The sequence below is a fragment of the Nyctibius grandis genome, chromosome 3 (genome assembly GCF_013368605.1).
Source record: "Nyctibius grandis isolate bNycGra1 chromosome 3, bNycGra1.pri, whole genome shotgun sequence".
NCBI lineage: Eukaryota > Metazoa > Chordata > Aves > Nyctibiiformes > Nyctibiidae > Nyctibius > Nyctibius grandis.
Genome location: NC_090660.1, coordinates 77079118 through 77099478, shown reverse-complemented (window position 1 = coordinate 77099478; position 20361 = coordinate 77079118). Strand labels below are relative to the sequence as shown.

General features: G+C 43.5%; 1 protein-coding gene across 1 annotated transcript in view; it reads right to left on the bottom strand.

Moving 5' to 3' along the window:
* KCNB2 (potassium voltage-gated channel subfamily B member 2) overlaps positions 1-9457 on the bottom strand; it is a 201773-nt gene extending 192316 nt beyond the window's left edge. The window contains exon 1 of the mRNA XM_068396372.1: positions 9228-9457. The gene's annotated coding sequence lies outside the window, so the exon portion shown is untranslated. The remainder of the gene's footprint in view (positions 1-9227) is intronic.
* Positions 9458-20361: the final 10904 nt, after the last annotated feature.

Sequence of the window (20361 nt, the reverse complement as noted above, 5' to 3'; positions counted from 1 at the left end):
TATTCCATAAGAGCCTTGGATAAGAAAAGCCAGATAGAAATAGCTAAGGAGACAGCAGACAGAAAAAGAGGGAGAGTATAACTGATAAAACGTTTGTAAAATCTTGCAGTCACACAAGCTCAGCAGTTTTGGCCTAGGTAATTTTTCTAACTAACTACCCCAATACCACTTGTAATTACTTACTGGAGCTCTTACTCAAGGTAGAGCCTTGTGGGTGGGCCCTAGACTCCACTACAGGTGATGTGGACAACTTTACACCAAAAGGCTGAATGCTTTTGACAGCATTCAGTGTAATTTTACCTCAAGACTCATACAGAATTTAGGACTCAAGCGGCCTTTTTGAGTAGGACCTCACCACAACTCTGGACCTGAGAGCTGGGTTTGGAGGAACTCCCCCCCAGACTGCATTGAGGTCTCAAGAGAGCGATGAACGTGGCTTTGCAGTCTGTCCCAGCGCTGAATCAAGATCACCAGGTGCCTTTATTCCAGACCAGCTCTGGTTCTCTCTCATTCCTTATTAGCAGTGTTCTGCTGTTGCTGCTTGTGACAAGTGTGGCTATATGATCCTTACAAAACAATCCTGATGTGTTCCTGCTTGGTTTACAAAACAGTTGCATTTCCATTGCAGCCCAGGTTGAAGCATCTCTTGTTTAGGATGTAATTGTCTGTCATGTCTGCACTTTACTATTTATGTTTACAATTGGTTGCTAAGGGCTGAGTTATTGCTTTCACCAAAGATACTGTCTTTCACTGCATATTTAGCCTTCCCTGGAAATTTCAGAGGGGATGAGCTGTCACAGAGAAGTACAAGGCCGAATGGCAGATGATTTTCTTTAATGTCAAACAACCACATATTACAGAATGTGATTATGTAAAATCCTCATTTCAGGGCTAAATCAGACTACATATTTATATCCCGGCTAGCACTCTGGATCCACAGCTTTGATTAGTGCTTCCGTACAATTCTTTGAGAATGTACAGATACTACACATACAGGATACAGTAATAATAGTAAATACATTAATATTAATAAATTAGAGCTTTGAATTGCAATTTATTCATCCACTACTTGTGTTTTTTCTAATTGCATTGCAGTGCATTAAGATGATGGAGGAGATTGTCAACACATCATTTGTTCTTTGAGAAGGCACTATTGTAACCAGTTGTCCTAAAACAACTGGGTTTAGGGCTATTCTAAACATGTTATCTTCTATAACCCTTCAATCTTCCACTGCTCCCTACCAATAACAGTGCTGCCAACTAGCTGAAAGCACTGAAGAACTTCACAGATGTCTTTTTGTTCTCCTGAAGAAAAGCTTGCACAGTGTAGTACTGAATGATGATTCTACGTTTCTAGGCAGGGAAATATTACACAATATGTAGTATTATCCTATATACGTAGAGAATGATGTCTGAAGTAATGAGGCGCATTGAGAAGGGTCAGATTTTATCCCTCTTTGAATGAAACTATAGCCAAAACTCTGGCTGTGGCAGTTTGTCCAGAATCGTAGTATAATGTTTGAATTTTCTAATAAAGGATAAACATGCAATGCTACTATCCTAGATCTACAATTAAGCAAAGCATGGTTGTACTCTTAAGTGACTTCTTTGGAAATGAAAACATTTGGGTTCAATTGCCGCCTCTGCCAAAAATCTCATTCTGAACTATTTCTAACTGGACCTTTCCTTGATTCAACCAAGCAAAATGGTAGGCCTAGACCTACCTAGACAACAGATAGGAAGAGACATGGCCAAAGATTTCAGTTTGAGATGGGCAGGTTTACTCAAGAGATGTTTGTTTCAACCCAGTGACTCTACCCAGAAGGAGTTCAGCCTACGCTTCTATCTCTGGTGCTTCACAGAAGCACTGAAGCTGGAAGGAATTAATCAAGGCCTTGATTTCTGGGTGACTCAATTCTGACAAGTGCCTTTGTACCTAGCTGGAAATGTCCCCAAGGTCATAGCATCAGCAAGTCTTCACAAAAAAAGCTTTTATCATTAAAAATTAAGACAAATTTCAGTCTAGGCTTGATTCTGGGGAATCCATCCCTTCAACATTTTGACGTCTTAAACTATGGAATGCCTTAAAAAAACACCCCAAACTACTACTAAAATTGTCACACGGAGCCTATGACAACCTGTCATCTTATTTTGCCCATCTGAGAGAAGCGGTCACCCGGAAAGCAGAAAACTGATTCTTGAACTTATCTAAAGTGTTTTGGTTCCACATACTGCACATAGGTACATCCAGTTTGGGGATCAGGTAAGGGAGAACTGATCTTAGCAACTCCAGTTGAACACTGTAGAGAAGAAGCTGCATCTCATTTTTATACTGACTTTTAGTCCTACCACGAGTGGAGACAGCTTAAGTTTTGGAAAGCAGAATGGCAAGCCTAAAGGCAGCTGATACCAGAAGTATTGATATTTTTGACCCTCAAATTAACCTGACAATAGAAAAAAGTGAGGACTCACTATCATGCACAACCCCATGCTACTGTTGCTGTAATTCTGAAATCAAGACATGCTAAAAGGAAAATTTTTATAAAACTGTCACTATAAATTAATTTATTTACCTCTATCAAGCCAAAATGTATTTTTAAAAGCCACAGCATCCTCTTAAAAAATGTGCTTCATCAGAGCCATTAGTTCAGGGTTTCTAATACTAAACATGCAAGACTCTGCTGGTTTTGGCTGGGATAGAGTTAATTTTCTTCACAGTAGCTAGTATGGGGCTGTGCTTTGGATTTGTGCTGAAAACAGTGTTGATAACACAGAGATGCTTTCATTATTGCTGAGCAGTGCTGACACAGAGTCAAGGCCTTTTCTGCTTCTCACACCACCCCACCAGCAAGTAGGCTGGGGGTGTACATGAAGTTGGGATGGGACACAGCTGGGACAGCTGACCCCAGCTAACCAAAGGGATATTCCATACCATATGACATCATGCTCAGCATATAAACCTGGGGGAAGGAGAAGAAAGTAGGGGGACATTCGGAGTAATGGCGTTTGTCTTCCCAAGTAACTGTTCCGTGTGATGGAGCCCTGCTTTCCTGGGTGTGGCTGAACACCTGCCTGCCCATGGGAAGTAGTGAATGAATTCCTTGTTTTGCTTTGCTTGCGCGCATGGCTTTTGCTTTACCTGTTAACCTGTCTTTATCTCAACCCATGAGTTTTTTCACGTTTACCCTTCCAATTCTCTTCCCATCCCACCAGGGGGGAGGCAAGTGAGCAGCTGGGTGGTGCTTAGTTGCTGGCTGGGGTTAAACCATGACAAAGACCCCAATTCAAAGAAAGGTGTGGGAACCTCTAAGGCAGGATCAACACAATACTTTGCAGTCAGAAAGAAGATACTTTGAACTCCCATCCAGGCCCAGTGCATAAGCAGGATCAAAAGGGACACAACTCACTCACATGATATTCTAAGCCTGGAAACCTCCTCTTGTAAGAAGCATGTAAAACACAGTCCTTCAAAAGAACTGAACAAGGTCCACTCTTTGCAAAATACACCTCGAGGTGGTGGTAGCAACCTATTGATGTAATTGCCTGGTTATTAAACATTCACCCAGCAACCACATCCATCCCTGGTGACTCAAACATGTGGTTTATATTTTGTAGGCTACTGCTGCTACCAGTAATCCCCAGGATGTCTGCAAGGATGGAGACCACCCTCCCTGATCCTACTGAGCAAGAATGAGGCAGCCTGCGCTCCAAAGGCAACAGCCATGAGTCTGTAGCTGAGGGGTATGAGCAGTCCTTTGGCTGGGGGGAATCTTAGACTACAAGAGGTAAAATACTTGTTTGCATCATGTTAATCTAAAAAAGGCCTAAAAGCTTGATTTTTCTTCATGAGTACCCTAACCACAAGGCTACTGAACAAAAAACAGATATTTTTGCTTCTGATAGGTGGTCTATAAACATGCTGGACCAGCCAAACATTCTCATCCCTTCTTTAGTTCAAGGGTAGCAGAAGATATCCAGCATTGCTAGTGCTACTTTAATGGCAGGCCTAAATAGGGACTAAAGTGACTATCAGTAGCCAGGCTAGTCCTGAATATAAATGCAAGCGCAAGGCCTGCCCAGTTACGAAGTTTGCTCTATGTCAGCAAAAATGAGAACAAAGAAAGCATGAGATGGAAATATTCTAGAAGGCAAGACCTTCTAGATGGCACCACTGTCAAGACAGATCAACTCTGTGTGCTACTAATCTCAGCAACCACTGGATGAGCACGTATCATAGTGTCATTCAGAGCTTTGTGATTTCAAGGCTAATTAGGCCAGTTCACTGTTTTGACTCTGCTTAAATACATTAGCGGAATGCTTCTAGCTACTGCAGTCTGCCAGCACTTTCTGCTCGAACTGTCTCAGGGTCTCTCTGATATATGCAAATTTACACTGAACGTATGGCCATAAATTATAGCAGGATTGTTCAGTCATCTGAGAGTACATCCAGCTGAGATGAGGTCATCAACTGTGTAAGTAAACCAAAACCCCCCACTTTAAGAGGGCAAAAGACACAACTGAAAACTCCGTAGAATGCAGCACTATGGCATCATTTTGAGTTGTTGAGTTTGATTGTCATTTTTATCTCTATATATTTAAAATACACCTGATTTTCTAAAAGTTAACTATTGATGAGGTACTGTGAAAAACTATTTTATGAACTGCCTTGAGATGTCTTATTAATGCTCTGAGGCCAACGTATTCTGTATTTGGGCTGTACTGCCATAACTGATTTCTATTTCTTAACTTGTTAGGCAATCAGGGCTCATCTCCAGTGTCATCAAAGAAGATTATGTTTGAGCGCTTTGTTCAGTTAATTATTAGCGCAGCTTTGCACTCATTTCCTCGTTACATGATTTTACCTAAAGGGCTGATGTTTATTTCCTAACAGCCAATACCCGAATATGATGGCAGCATGACAAACACCCTGCAATAGCAAGCATGACTTCCCAGGGAGAACCACTGACCAGCATAGAGGCTTCTCCTGTATCACGTGCCAGTGCGAGCTGCTCAGCCCCTCTGTCTAGGCTCGGACTGTATCTGCCCTCGAGCAATTTCGGTGTACTGCGGTCCCCCTGTCATGGTATTATGAGAGGTAAACTGGTAGATTGCCATTGTTCCTTGTAAAGACTACAATTGCTGCTTATCACAGCCTACTCCTAAATACTCAGAACTGCATTATGCCAGCATGACATACATTATTTATTAGCTAATAGATTGTTGGTTCTGACTCTCTTGCTGCTGCCAGCAGTGATGCTACTGACTACTCTTCATAGTCATCCGGAGGAGGAATAGAGCTGTATAGAAGCCAGACACCTAAGTCACAGCTGATCTGCCATTATGGCTAAATATAGATTTCCTACATTAGAAACAAATAAATTAAAAATCCCACCAATTTTAGTGGCTGAAGACTTTTCCATTACTGTTTCCATATTGCTCATGCGGTCATCATAACCCATGAACAAGTACATTCAAAATAATATTAATGATTTACTGATTATGCAGTTATCATCATACTTGCATGCTGGTGAAAAAAGTAGCTCCTCAGTTTACTCCAGCCCTCCATCCGTGGAAAAAAGAGATGTATTGCACAGTAAACAAGTGAAACTTCTGGAGGATGCCAATGTGCGACTTGCACTGAAGTTTCTGCATGTGCTGTAACGAGCACCGGGAAGGACAAAAAGCAGAATAGCCTTTGCAGTCCTTCTAGCTTTAATGGAGAATACAGGCAGTTTTAAGATTAATAGATTTTAAATATTTTGACTGATGCATATTGTATCTAAGGCTTTTATAGTATTTAATGATCTGAGAAGCTACACTGGACTGTCTTTATACCTATAGCTAACCAAGATAAGAAACTTCAGAGTTCTATTCAATAAAAAATTGAGTTGTTCAGCTTCTCTGTTCACTTTTTATATTTAATCAAACGATTTAATATATATGCATTTTACTTAGATTGAATTTGAGCATCACTAAGCAATCTATTTATTATAGCATGCAATATGATATCTAAAATTGCATAATACTCAAGAAAAAATTCAAAGTAATTAAATTCTTTCCAAATCCTTTCCATATAGCCAGAGAATTATAGATAAACAAACACAGGAAGCTATGGGATTGCATAAAAAACTGTATTTACAATAGGAAAAGATCTAGTCTATAATGTCCCAAGCAATTTATTTTCACAGTATCCCACTGAACACTGTTGTACATCTTAGAGATCTCTGCTATTAAAAATTGGAACATTTATTTTGATTTACAGTTAAAATTATAGTTAGGAAGTAGACACTCATTTCTACCTGCTAAAATGTGAGTTAAAACAACATGTCCCAAAGATTTATTATAAAATCCAAGAAATTAAATACACAGTGCCACTACCTCAGCAATAACCGTAAGAGAAATATGCCAGTTAGCTACTTCTGAGAAACCAAAAATATTTTCTCTTAGGGTGCTCATATCCTGATAAAGAGTAGAAACAGCACAACTCGACAAAGTAAACAACAGCCTGTTTTTATCATGCATCCAAGTTTATAATATTCAGACACCTATTAGGTAAAAAACTTATTTCTAAAAATGAAAAAAATTCCTATAGCAATCCTAGAGAAAAAGGGAAAATACTATAGAAAAAGGGAAAGTCCTTTCAGAGGCGATCGTTATTTAACTCCAAGAGCTGTGAGCATACTGTTGCTGGGTCAGAAGGTATTATGCAATAACATGATGAGTTAATAGAAATAACCCCTAAAAACATAAAAAAAAATCATTTTTAGAATGTGCATATGTCTACTCTGATGAAGTTGAAGTGAAGTGGCTCCCAACTTCAAGCGCTTCCCTTTCTGGCTCCCAGCTTTCCTTCCTGGGCTCTCTGCCTGTCGGGAGCAGCAGGTCACTACTCTGGAAGAGCTGACACCTTCAGAGGGGTCTGCAGCAGGATCCCACAGCCCTGCCATGTTCCCAGTCACTGCCCCCTTCACCAGATATCTCATCTCACATTCATTGAGAATCCTTTCCCCTAAACCACGCAGAGTTGAGACCAGACAGCCCCTCCCCAACATGCTGTTTATATAAGAACAACAAACAGAGTAAAACACTGACTGAAATGTCCTCCAGCAGGTAGCTTTAAATATAGTAGCACCATGAAAAATATTTTACCTGTGCAAGTAGTGACATGAGGCTCCAGGAAGTCCCATAAGATCAACATTTTCTTCTAAAAGTCACCGTAGCAAGCTGTTTGGCAAAATCCCAAATGTTGGCAAGAAAGCTATTGCGAATCTCGACTCCTCGCCTTGCCTTGAATGGCAAGACAGAATTTGCCAATTAACTTGCACTTAGACAAAAAGGCTGAGCATGAATAAATAAATACATATGATATGGCATCGGTGCAGCAATGGGACATTTCAAAACGCTGAAGCCAATGGCAATGCTCAGACTGAAGCATGCTGCTCCAAACAGCACTTCTCCCTCATCTCGAGCTGAAGATGTTTTCGTTTTTACTGTCTGCATATGTCTGAATGAGGCCAACCTGCTGAGCCCCAGTGACAGCGTCCAGCTGAGAAAAGAGGAGGCGAAAGCAATTCATACGCTGCTGTGCGAGATGCCTGTGGAAGCATCATTTAAAAAAAAAAAAAAAAACAAACCAAAAAACCCACACAACAAGGCAGCTGCAAGTTCCAATAAGGCTGAGCGGAAAGATGGTTTATCAGTTGTTTGAATGGAAAAGACAGCAGTGCTAAGAACCAGCAACAAACTTTTTTTGTGTACTGCACCTCATCTCTCTGGGAAAGATTTCCAGAGCTTTGCTAGTACATCTCAAGTGATCACAGAGGAAACAAATCTCACAAGAGGCATGTACTGACTGACTCTGCTCCCCTGAAAGTTTCTGGTAAAACTCCCTGGGAGGAGGATCACGCGCCAGGCTTGGTAAGACATTCAGTCTCTCTGCCCTTGCCCAGCCACTCAGGCTCGGTGCTAGCTCGGCACTAACTCGGATACAACCTGCCAGCTGACCAGACTTGAACTCTACAGTGTTTTTAAAGCAAAATCTCACCAGGCAGGCTTCTCCCACTCCCAAGCCTGTCCAGCCTCACTGCTATTCCTTCTCTTCTAAACCGATACTGGCAGCTCCTCAGCACTACAGGATGGGGTCACTGAAATCCTTTGCTTAGGTGTCCTTTTAATAGCAAGGTCTTGATAACTGTGTATTTGCTAAGGAATGTTGTCTCCACCTGATGCTATTGACACTTCCCTTTTTACACAAACATTTAAGAAGTGACAATTTTGGCAGTAATGCTAGAGACAGTCTCATCTGCAATGAATTAAAATGTCCAAGAAACTGCAAATATACTGCTTATTTATATCTTAATCATTATGTAACCTGAGTTGAATGAAGTCCAAGACCTACTATAAATATGGACAGTACATACATAGGGTATGAACAAAGGTCTACCTTCACCTGGGCAGTGAAATTCAGATACAAGAAACACACTGTATGGTTTGTAGAAACCATGCAGTGAACATGCCTGTTTATAAAGACACTTGGGTTTTTAAATCTGGAGGACTGACAGCATGCTGTGTATATAAGGCAAGCATATATGCCAGTATATTTTAGACTGGCACAATGCTACAGTGTTTCTTCTTTGACAGAGGGGATTTTTCAGTTCCCGGGTACATGGGGTAATTCAAATGACAGCTAGCTACCGAAAACGCTGAGGTTTTCTATCGCCAGGTTCCCACAAGCGCTATTAGAGCATCGGAAACAAATGACGAGCCTTTATCTTTAAAGCTCACCCACGGCAGGAGGTAGAATACTACGAAATGTCGCTTCCCCCCCTCCCTTTAGCAGCTCGGGAGGAACAAAAATACAAGCCACGGTTTGCAAAGCGCTCCAGCGTGAGGCTGCATTACTCTCCCTCAAACCGATCCAGGCAGCCGAGGAGAAAGCCCCTGTGTCCGCCCAGCCCCGCCGATCCGGCCCCCGCTCCCCAGGGGCGCTCCCCGCGCCGGGGCCGCCGCTGCGCAGCGGAGCGCACCCGGGACTCCCCGCGGGAAAGTCGCGCTCCCGCCCGGCCCGGGCGCCCCGCAGCCCGCCGGGGGCCAGCCGGCAGTTTTCGCCTCCCTTGCAACTCCCATCAGTGCGAGAGGCGTGGATGAGTCGGTCTCTTAAAAAAAAAAAAAATACAAATAAAACGAAAAGGCAGAGCTCGGCGGAGGGGAGATGCCCGCCCGCTTACCTGGCTCCGCGGGCGCCCGGGGCACCGCCGGGGGCTGGAGGAGGGATTCCCCGGCGCTGGCAGGGGCTGCTCGGGCTTCCCCGGGAACTGCGCGGCCGCCAAAGCCACGGCGAGAGGTTTGTTTTGGTCGCTCCTTCCCGGGGAGGGTTTTGCTCTACATTCCCGGCTCCACATCACCGCCCCCCCCCCGGCAAGGAGAGGACTGGGGGTGGAAAACCACGGCGAAGGCATCTCCCTCCTACCCCCGGACATGAAAAGCCGCCGAACAAGGAGCGCGGCGAGCGGCCGAGGTGGCGGGCGGAGGGGAGGGCCGGGGCGGGAGTGGGGGGAGGATAAAAGCCGAGCCGCGCTGCCCTCGCCCCGCTGTAATCCCCGGCTGCATGCGGGCTGCCGGCGCGGCCGCCCGTGTCTGCGGCTGTGCGCGGGGGCGGCGGCGGCGGCGGCGGCGGGGCGGGGGGGGGCACGGTCGCTCCCGGCCGGGGTACCAGGGGCGCCCCCGGACCCCCCCGCGCCGCCCCCCCGCCCGGCTGCGGGCACACCCGCGCCCGCACGCGCTGCTCGTTCCCCTGCCCGGGCTGGGGGTGTGCGCACACCCCCCCCGCACTACCCCCCAGGCAGGGGTATACCCACACACACCCCCCCGCCGCATTACCCCAGACGGGGGATGTACACACACACCCCGCGCCCCTGGCCAGGCGGAGGATGCGCACACGCGCGCGCGCGCACACACACACATATATATGCAGACATGCAGAGACACTATGTCAGTGCCACAGGCAGGGGATGCACACACACACACGCACACGCATGCACACACATAACCCACACTACCCTTCCCCCAGGCAGGGGATGTACACACGCCCACCCACACACACAACCCGCACTAACCCCCCCAGGCAGGGGATCCCCCTCTCAGACAAGGGTGCTCCCACATTAACACTCCCAATACAGGGAATGAGAACACCCCCTCAGACCTCCCCACACACCTCCCTCCCAGACAGGGAATGCACACACACACACACACACTTCCATATACGACCCCCTCCCACACTCATACACACACCCCACCTTCTCCCGGTCAGTGGTACACCCACGGCACCATCCCTCCCTTCTTTTCCTTTCCCCTTCCCCAGCCCGGGCAGGGTATGGGCACACAACACATGACACGGGTGTTCCCTGAGTCTGGCTGACAACCTGACAGCCCCGGCCCAGCCTGGCTGCTGGCGTGCAGGGGGCCTGCCGAGGGCCGAACCCTGTGGCAGAGGTGCAGTGCCTGGGGAGTCAGGACCCCTCGCGAGGTGGGGACTCGCACACTTCTGTCATCAGGTCTTGATGGGGTAGCTGCGATCAAGGCTTCTGCTACTCCTGCTGCCTCTTCCTCCCTCCCATAGAGTTTAATAGTTCTTCTTTATTGCTTTTTAATGGAAAATCCTTTATCATTCCCGATAATGGGAGGAAGTCTCCCTCATTCAGTGATGCCCCTGTATATTTTAGATATTGGATTAGAAAGCTGTTCTCTTTTTCAAGCTCTTAACTCTTTACTCTTTCTCGCATTTCATAACAGTTCCTCTGTAGCTTTGCCCTCTGCATTGTGTTGCTCGGGCTTCATCTCATCCTGTAGCTCTGAGATTCTGCCTTCAGTGTTGCACATATCGCTGCTGGGATGAAAGCTTTCCCACACAACATTTATCAGCTTCCTTTTTTTTTTTTCATTTAGTTCAAAGACCTGATTCTTTTGAAAGCCATCCAAGAAACAGTATTGGGCAGTATTGCCACCATGTTTTCAATTACAACCAACTAAAAATTAGGTTAAACTTTGAATGCTCATTTACTGTGCTAATTTCTCCCTCATTATTTCTCCCTCGTTTTATTTGCTTCCTTGCCTACCAGCTTGGGAACATATAGATGTGTGATTTTTAAAAAAGGTTGACCATCTTCTCCAGGCCTACCTTCCACAGTTTTCTGAATGGGTACCACAGTAGTGGAAGTCCTAAGTGGTGCTGATTTCAAGGTTAGTTTTCTATGGAAATAATGATTTATGTTGAAACCTCCAGCAAGAATGCACTTTGTCTAAAATCTGGACATCTGTGTCATAGACACCCATGTCTGTGCTAGTCACCCTACTCTGCCCTTACGATCAGTCGGGGAAATACTCTCCCCTATCTTATACACGATGAATGAAGCTCCATAGCTACCCATTCCTCACCCCAACTATGGATGGAGTTCAATCACCAATAGAAATGTAGTTGGCTACGTATTCCATACATTCCACTCCTTGTGTGTGCATGTGTCTGTGTCTCATTCTTAGTTTTTGAACCTGCTGATCAGTTGGCTGAAGAGGCTTGCTATGTATCGCTTTGTGCCCAGAGCATGGCAAAGGTGGCATTAGGAGTTCATGTGTTGTTACATACCTCAAAATCTGCATGTATATATATACATGTCACATCAGTGAGCAAAGTTCAGCTGGAGCTTGTGTCTTCTTAGCCATTGCAGTCAATAAAGCCCATGAGACAGAGCTGTAGCAAACCAGTTCGTTCATTCAGCTGCTCATGAAATAACAGATTCTCAGGAGCTCCAGTGCTCTTCTAGTGCTTTTCATGATGCAGTGAGTGGTTTTGAAGGCTGTGTTTTATAGAAGCAGAGTATGTTTTTGTGAGATTTTAATATTTGATTTTTCCGTATTTTTGATAGAGAGAGACTTACTTATCTCTCATACACACACACACAGACACTAATAGGACTTGCTTATTGGGAAAATTGACAGAAAGAGCAGTCAATAGGAGAGTTCCCACAGTTCTCCAAGTACGCCAGTATGAATGCTGTGTAGACACTGCTCCAGAATAAGCAATTGATCTGCTTTCAAAAAGGAGGAATTATTCTGGAATTATTCTGTGCTTGTGAGTCCTCAGTAAAAATAACTATTCTGGGAAATAATAGTTTTTGCACAGAGGTATATTGTCATACCTAGATGCATGTTTATTTTACTGTATCTACCTTATTCAATTTGCCTTCATAAACAAAATGCTAACGGCTCTTGGCTCCCTCCTTTTCTAGGCTTGGGGGTTTTCTGTTCATGAACACTCATCTTCTGCTCTTACACTAGTGTATTTGGAAGTTGAAGGGAAGCCTTTGTGGTTCCTCTATTTACCAGAAACAAGTGCAAAAAGTATGGCCATGCTGATGACCAGTGTCTTGCAGACCATGGGGGAAAGATTTACCTCAGAGGAGTTCTGTATCAGTTGGTCAGATAAGGAGAAGACACAACTTGAATGAAAGAGAAATCTCTTTCCTGCCAAGCTTTCAGTTGCAGGATTTTTCTCCTTCATTACAGTGATGTTCTTCAGAGCATCTTTCATCAAGACCAGCCTCGTAAACATGCTGGACCTCTTCCTTCTCACTTCACACCTGGTTTGCATAGACGAGCCCACTGCATATCTGGGAGGCAGTGCTTCCCAAGTGCCTCCCTGGTGTGAGAGGAATGGGGGAACAGGAAGGCGTGGATGGAGGAAGATGGGCAGACTAGTTAGATCTTGATATGCAGCAGGAGGATCATTCAAAATCATAATCTAACTGTTGCAAGAAATAATTTTCTTCTCCACTGCTGACCTTCTTGACCACACTAGTGAACTCATGTGTCCTACACATTTGCTTCCTTTTGAAGAAAGAAGAGTGGATTTGTGTTTGTCAGGGCCCTGAAGGTACTACCAGGGCTGCTGGCCCTCCCCAGCCTCCCCTGGGGTCTTCTGCAACCCCTGGCCATGGCCCAGGACCCCATTTCAGTTCAACTGAGGGCTTTCAGTCCCTGCCCCAGCAACACTAGAGACACTTCCCTGTGAAGAAAGGAATGATCCTCTTACAGGCTGGCTTCATGGCTATTCCTCACTTGTAGAGGCAGACATTACCATAAGCACGAGCAACAGGAGGACCTCTCTCATCAGCATCAAAGTTGGCATGTCTGTCTAAATAAATAGTTGATCATTTTTCATGAGTGTAATCGTCTTAGTTAGTTACTGCAATGCCAAAATGTAATGTCAGGTGGTCTGGAAATGTCTCCTAATTTCCCAGTGATGAGTCCAACAAATGGCAAAAAGAAGAAGTTTCTGTTCTAGAAGAGAAAACCCCATCCCAGTGCACTTTCTGTCACCCAAGACCTCCAGATAAAAACAAGTCAAACAAAGGCAGTTTCTTGGCCAAGTCTAATATTCTCTTGAAATAAATCACATTGGAAATAGCATCTGGCAATAGCATAGCCCACCACAGTTCCGACCAAGTCTGATCTGGATTAGGGACTTCCTGAATCAAGGAGTAGCTTTCCATGCTTCATAAAGAGTGGTTTGGGAGTTTGGGTTTTTTTTCCCTCTTTTTCAGGTTTTGGTTTCCTTTTATCAGATTCCTCCAGTTCAGAATAATATGTTTTCTATTCCCCTTGCCACAGATCGGACTCCAACATACTTTCTCCAAGTCTTGTGTTTCTAGAGGGGCTCCTGGAAGGGTCTTCAGCTCTTCCACCAGATGCAGTGGGACAGCAGTCTCCCTAGTGTTTAAAGGCAATCATCTTGTAGACATATCTGGGAATGATACACTGCTGCACACAGGGGCAATAGTGGCAGATTTTTCCTCTCTAGCCTAGTAAGTGGAAGCTTACAGGGCTGGGTATCACAAAACCAGCAATGGAGCTGAGCAAGAGCATAGCCAGGAAGGACAGAATGCCATTGTCAAATTAGCTACAATTTGGATGGGTTTTGAGGGGTTTTTTTGGCTGTTTGCAAAAATTGATTCATTGTTCCTTTCTTCTCTGGGTGGCAATTTTTTTTTTTTTTTTAGTTCTGGACAAAGCTACATAAGAATATAGTAATTGCTGTCAGGGGTAAAATCAACTGTAGACAAAACATAACACAAACAGAAAATAAACTTGAACTAAACAAAGGCATATCAGTATGATTACAATTGAATCAGAGATGAACAAACTGATTTATTTCAAATTTGGGCATCTTCTCATATGTAAAAGTCAAATAGGTAAGATTTACTGGCTGGCTGTTTTGTCAAGCAGACAGAATGCCTGCTGAGTAGCTCCTGGAGCTCCAGCCTGCAACATTTGGATATAGGGCTCTCCTTTGTGTAGCATAAGATGGTGATGATTTCCACAAACTTAAAAGCCTTTTATTTAACCTCCTGTAATGGGTTACTCTAGCTTACATTTTGATAAAAAATTAAAATCATATTTTGTAATGTAATCTTCATAGTTTGTTGTTTTTTTTTTTTTAAAACACAAGCTGAATGTTAATCCTCTCTGTCAATTAAAATGTTATCCGGTGTTATTCACAGACCTTTAAACTGAGATCCCTTATTTTGGCCCCATGCCAGGTCACAACCTGAGAAATGATTCAGCTTTGCTCATGAGTCCCAGGTAGGGTATATCCCAGGTTTAAACTTGCTCTCCTATTGCTTTCTAGAAGTTGCAGTAGCTTGGTCCAAGTTTATGACAAAAGAGCAGTTGAATAGAACCTAATCCTGTCACTCTTAAAGACCTGGTATTTCCTGATTATATTATATAGAGGGAGCCAGGGGACACTTATAGCCGAAGGTATACTTAGCATGAGGCTTGTCTAGGTGATCAGATATTGCCTTCTAGCTTTGAACTCTGAAAGCTCTGCGATGCAAAAATGTGTTTCCTTAAATACCATCTCCGAGGAGATGGCTTTTGTGTCTTTGGAAACATCCACTGCCTCTTTTTCAGTCACTTGCTGCTGCGGTGTGTAGGGCTGAGCAGGCAGGTAGGGCTGAGAGCACTGGCTTCTTCCCCGTCCTCGTGGAGGCACAGCCACACAACAGGGCTCTCCGTTCCCGAGAGGAGGACATCCTTTCTGAGCTCCATTGAACATTTGCGGTACCTGCCTGGGGTTTATGTAGCAGGCAGTAATTTGTCTGCCTTTCCCCAGTCTGGTGAAATGGGAGTCAGAATTTTTAGGCTGTTCGCTTCACGTTATTTGTGCTCTATGTCAAATATGATTTAATGATTAATTAAAAGTAATCTGTCACAATAATTTAGGCATAAGCAGAAGGCATTTTCTGTGCAGGTTGAAGCCGAAGGAAAACAGCAAGGACTGGAAGAAGGGATGTTCAGCAGCCACTCAGAATTACTAGATAAATACCTTTCTTTATTAGCAAGGGAGAAGGAAACATCCGTGAGCAGAGGATTTTGCAATGGGAAGAAGCCAATTGCAGAGAGAGAAGGATCAGACTGTGATTAGTTGTGAGAGGTATGAAGCTTCTAATTACAAGGGCAATCCCCATGCTCCTCCCCTGCAGCCGGGTAGAAGAGGCTAGAGACTCCAAGCAGAGAGATAGGGCCCGGCATCTGGGAGGAGAGCTTTCTCCATATCTTCTACTTTAATGGTCTCTTGGGGGAACTACAGGGAGATTAATTTTCCTGAAGTGCAGTTTGGGGCTTTCCCTGAGCAGGGCGGTTCGGCTGTACCTGGGTGCTGAGCTGTGCACGGGCAGGGTAGGCCTGCTCTGACGTTGGGACAGGCACTTGGGAGTGAGCTTCCCAGAGATTAGACTGGAGCTGTTGTCCACACATCTAATAAACTTGTGCTGCAGATAAATATGATAAATTAAATGTGGATAATTTGTTTAAAAGTTATTATATTTACAAGTGAAGTGTTAGACCTTGGAGCTCTCATTCCGATCATTATTTTTCATTTTCAGCTTGTTCCTCATGGATTAAATCTCAGGACTGAGATGCAGAAAACCTCCCGACATTACCTTTTTTAATGAAATATCTTGATATCACTGGCAAATCCTAACCCAATATTAAGCCCATGTTTCTCCAGCTGTGAGTAACACATTGCATAGAACATAGTTCTGCTCCCGGCTTGCAGCACAAAACAACCAGCAAGATAAAAAACTCCACAAATTACTTTCAGCTATTTTTCAGGGTTTATGCAGACTTTTTTTTTTCCTATGGGATTATATATAAATCTGATACAGTAATAAGTTAACTTAATTGCTTTTTTCTTTAGCCTTCACCCCCAACAGTTCCCTACATCCTTTTTATCCTTTGTAATGTCTGGAAGAGTGAACTGCCGTGATGTGTACATGGGGCATTTAGCCCAAGTGGAACCTCCTTGAAGACAAACGATAATGAAGTTGTTACCAGGTAATGGCTTCAATTTGTAAACTCTTTTTGGGAAAGAACCATATTTTTTCTTAAAGCTGTCTGAAAAGCAGAGTTTCCTGTTCATGAAAACTCTTGCTTTTTCTAACAAGAGTAGCAGCAGCTCAACAAACAAAAATGCCAGCTTCCCTGACAAGCTGCAGACAAATTCAGCTCTGCCCAAACACTGGCACAGTGAGCCCTTGTGAGATTTTTCAGGCTTCAAGCCCAAGATGTATGAGTTTGAAAGCTTGGGGAGAGAGGGCTCTTGCTGGCTTCCACCTCGCTGGTGCAAAACTGGAGGAAAGCCCTGATTAGGTGGATGGTTCCCAGGTTTTCAGGGTCCTGCCTCAGAGACATCTGAATGTAGACCAGTATATGGGGGTCAGACCCAGTGTGAGGGACTCCAGAGACCTACCAAGCAGATTGCTTGAGACATGGCAAGGCAGGCTCCTGAGCAGGCTAGATGATCTTTGGATGAAGTGGTCCTTGAAGAGCAACAAGGTTCCCGGTTCCAAGGCAGGAAGAAGAGTTGGTTTGGAGCTAAGCTCTGGGATGATAAAAGTTCACCAAACAAAAGTAAATTTAAATGAGCATCTTGATGATAACACAGTGGCTTTGCCGGAACATTTCAATCAATCAGCTCTATGTTCACACCTAGCTTCAGAAATAACAACCAGTAAGGGACTGACTTTTGAAAATAATTTCCTAGGAGTGATGCACAGTTTTGGAGATGTGTTGCTGCTCTGCTTTAGATTCTGCAAACCCGAAGATGCTGACTCTGTGGGGTTTGATTAATACCATGGGGTGCTATTTAAGTCAAGGAAATCTAACCTTTTTAAAATTACATGCCAAGTCCTCAGGCTTCCCTGCAGTATATCAAATCTCAATTGGCAGGTTACATGCCATAATCTCTTCTGAAATATTTAATTAGACATTTTTATACTTACTGTAGATGTTTTTTAAATTCCTGTAATGTAAAATAAATGGTGTTATTGTTTAAGAAACCCCTCTTTGGAGGTGTAAATTTACGTATTCACATTTTCCTAAATTGGCTAGAACATATTTCTCATTGTTCCCATTTAAAAAAAACCAAACCAAACCAAACCAAACAAACCAAAACCAGACAACTAAAACTAAAACTCCTACTCTTAAATTGCTTATGTAAGTCCTTTGCAAATCAGTGGAAGAATGCAAAAAGTACTGCATAGGTACCACAATGAAACACACTGTTTTGAGGAATATGAACTAATGTGGTGACTTAAATGTGGATGCTGATTAGGACTGGAAGCAGAGTCATGGAGCTTCATATTCTTACTGTAGATTAAACAGGTTGTTTTTGGGGTGGCTTTTCTTTTATGTTTCAGTGCCCTTTATCTCTAACTACCTTCAATTGTACTTGAAATTTATTGCCTCAAGCTGCGCCACTTCACTCTCCTGAAATACTCCTTATCTTGCAGTGGTGCACTCAGTATCCTCCGTCCATTGTTTCCCATTCCCTAGCTGCTAGTGTCATATGCTGTGGGTGATTCTGAACTGTATGTGCTGAAAGGCCAGTGTTTCCACTAAATTAAGCAAATAACATTAAAGGTGTATTGCAGCCTCAGCAGAGACACTAATGTGGCTTCTTCTCCTCTCCTGTCACTATTTTTCGTGAAAGTTGATAGGATGTTCTGAAATGGGCTAATGGACTTAGAAGTGATGGGGAAGAGATTGTGGAGAGGAAAATGGACCTAAAAGGCAAAGGCATAGATTTTTCCCAGCCAGGCTGAGCTGTCATATGCAGAGCTGAGCAGGCAGAAGTGTTCAGTGGACCCTCTTGCTCACTGCCATCTGAATATTTGCTTGTATTGCTGTAAAGTGGCTTTGAAGAAGGTGAGAAATCCTACAAAATCAGATTTGAAAATTACATTCATCTTACATGGATGGAGAAGACAGCTGAAGATGCAAGTAGCAGGAAGTCAGGCCTCATACTTTGCTAATGACTTATGTACAAATAGACTTGTGTGATTATTACTGGTTTGCTTATTAATTGAATTTACTTGCAAATGGCTTAGACAAATATCCTAGTTTGTGAATTGTTTGCCTAGTGCACAGTCCTTACTTTAAATTTTCATTATTCATATTAGCTATTTGCATAGTGTTCTGGGATCATAGCAGTGCACTGGCTCTCGTGATATAATTTCGCTCCCTCACCAGGTAATTCTCAAACCTGCCAAAGACTCATGATGGCAATGAGACCGTAGCACCCTGCTTTCTGCCACTTTTCTGTCCATCATTTCGATGTTCAGTTGGTGCTCATTCAATAGACTGCTCTGCTAACTGTTGTTGTTACCCTGGGTTTCCGTCCTTCAATTTTCCATCACCCATTTTCCATCAAAAACTCCCCATCATATTGAAGTGTGCCCAGTCAGCTGTAGCTGACATACTGGAACTGCTTTAATTCAAGGATGACACATGAATATCTGCCTGTTTATGGCCTTTTCCATATATTTTGGCAAAGACATGTTTCCTTCCAGTATAACATTTATGTAAAAATAACTGCTGCAAATGCAAATCCAGTAGTCTGCAGCACCGTATTTTTGACCCTTCAATAATAAATCACAGTACTTAGATGTCACACATGCTAGTAGAAATGCACAGGGCATACTGTGTGTACCTATGAAGCAGCAATCCTCTTGCCTTTTCTCTGCATTCACACCATTGGGAACTCACCTCCCCTGTCACTATGTTTTTAATTGAGAAAGCATCTGTGCAAATGAGTCGTATCACTAGTTCAAAGCATTCCTTGAATGATTCTAGCAAATCTGTTGCTAAGAGGCCATGTAAATTTACTTGAAAAGTTGAATTAGATGTGCTGTGTTGTATTGGTAGTGAGCGTGCAGTTCGTGTTGGACATCGCTAGCTTTGCCTCCAACTATTGTGTGCACTGGTTATAAGAGTGAGGACCAGGTCCATAAGAGTATCAAACATGCCACGCTGTTGATGCCAAAGCACATTATGAGGCAGAGAAACCCTGTGATAGAGAAAATGGTAGTTTTGTTATTTGTCTGGATTGAAGACCTGAATAAGAAGACTATGCCAGTGATTCAGCTCATTGCAACAAAGAAGGCTAAAAGCCTCTGCGTCCACTTGAGGCAGAAGGAGACCGTGGCTGTGGAGAAGGAGGAGACTTATGACAAATCACTGCTAGCTTTATCCACCTGCAAAATGTGTTGTCAAGGAACAGAAACAAGCCATTGGCGGATATAGACCCTTTTCTCCTTTCCCATTATCATTCTTTCCTGGCTGTTACAGTGAATACACTTTCTCTTTTATACTCAAAGACAGATGTTAATATCACATGTGTTGTATAAAGTGTGGCTAAGCTATTAGAACAGACTCTTGGACTTGAATCTTTAATTACGCAAGCAAGCAAGAGTTTCTGACAATAAATGGGTTTTGCTGTGGGTACTGCAAACTGGATATATAACATCTTCAGACTGATGAATGTTTGTGACCCTCCAAGCAAGAAACTGTTAGGTCATGAACTTATGCAAAGAAGTTAGGGTATTCGGGGTGAGCCCCCAGCATAAAGTCTCAAATGGACATTTCTATCTCTCAAAGAACCACTTATTTAGGGAATTTGACCATTATTCAAAGGTATTCTTGCCATCATTTAAGGGTATAACCATCCGTTCTATAAACTGAAGACAAATTGACAATTTTTGTCAGTCCTGAGGTAGGAAAGTACTTTCATCTCTTTCTTTTCCCACATGAGAGACTGACTTTCTCTGAAATAAAGAATAAACTCAAACAGACCAAGAAGCAGAGCAATAAGATCTGTTTCTAATTCTGTAAACAAGAGGTCATTTTAAAGTCCACACTTGTTGAAAACAGAGGTGGATTAGCTGAAGTCAAAATCTACAATGCTGGACTTCTGGTTGGATGCCTCAATAAGTACACAGTTGTTTTCTCCTCTAATTTCCTTGTTAT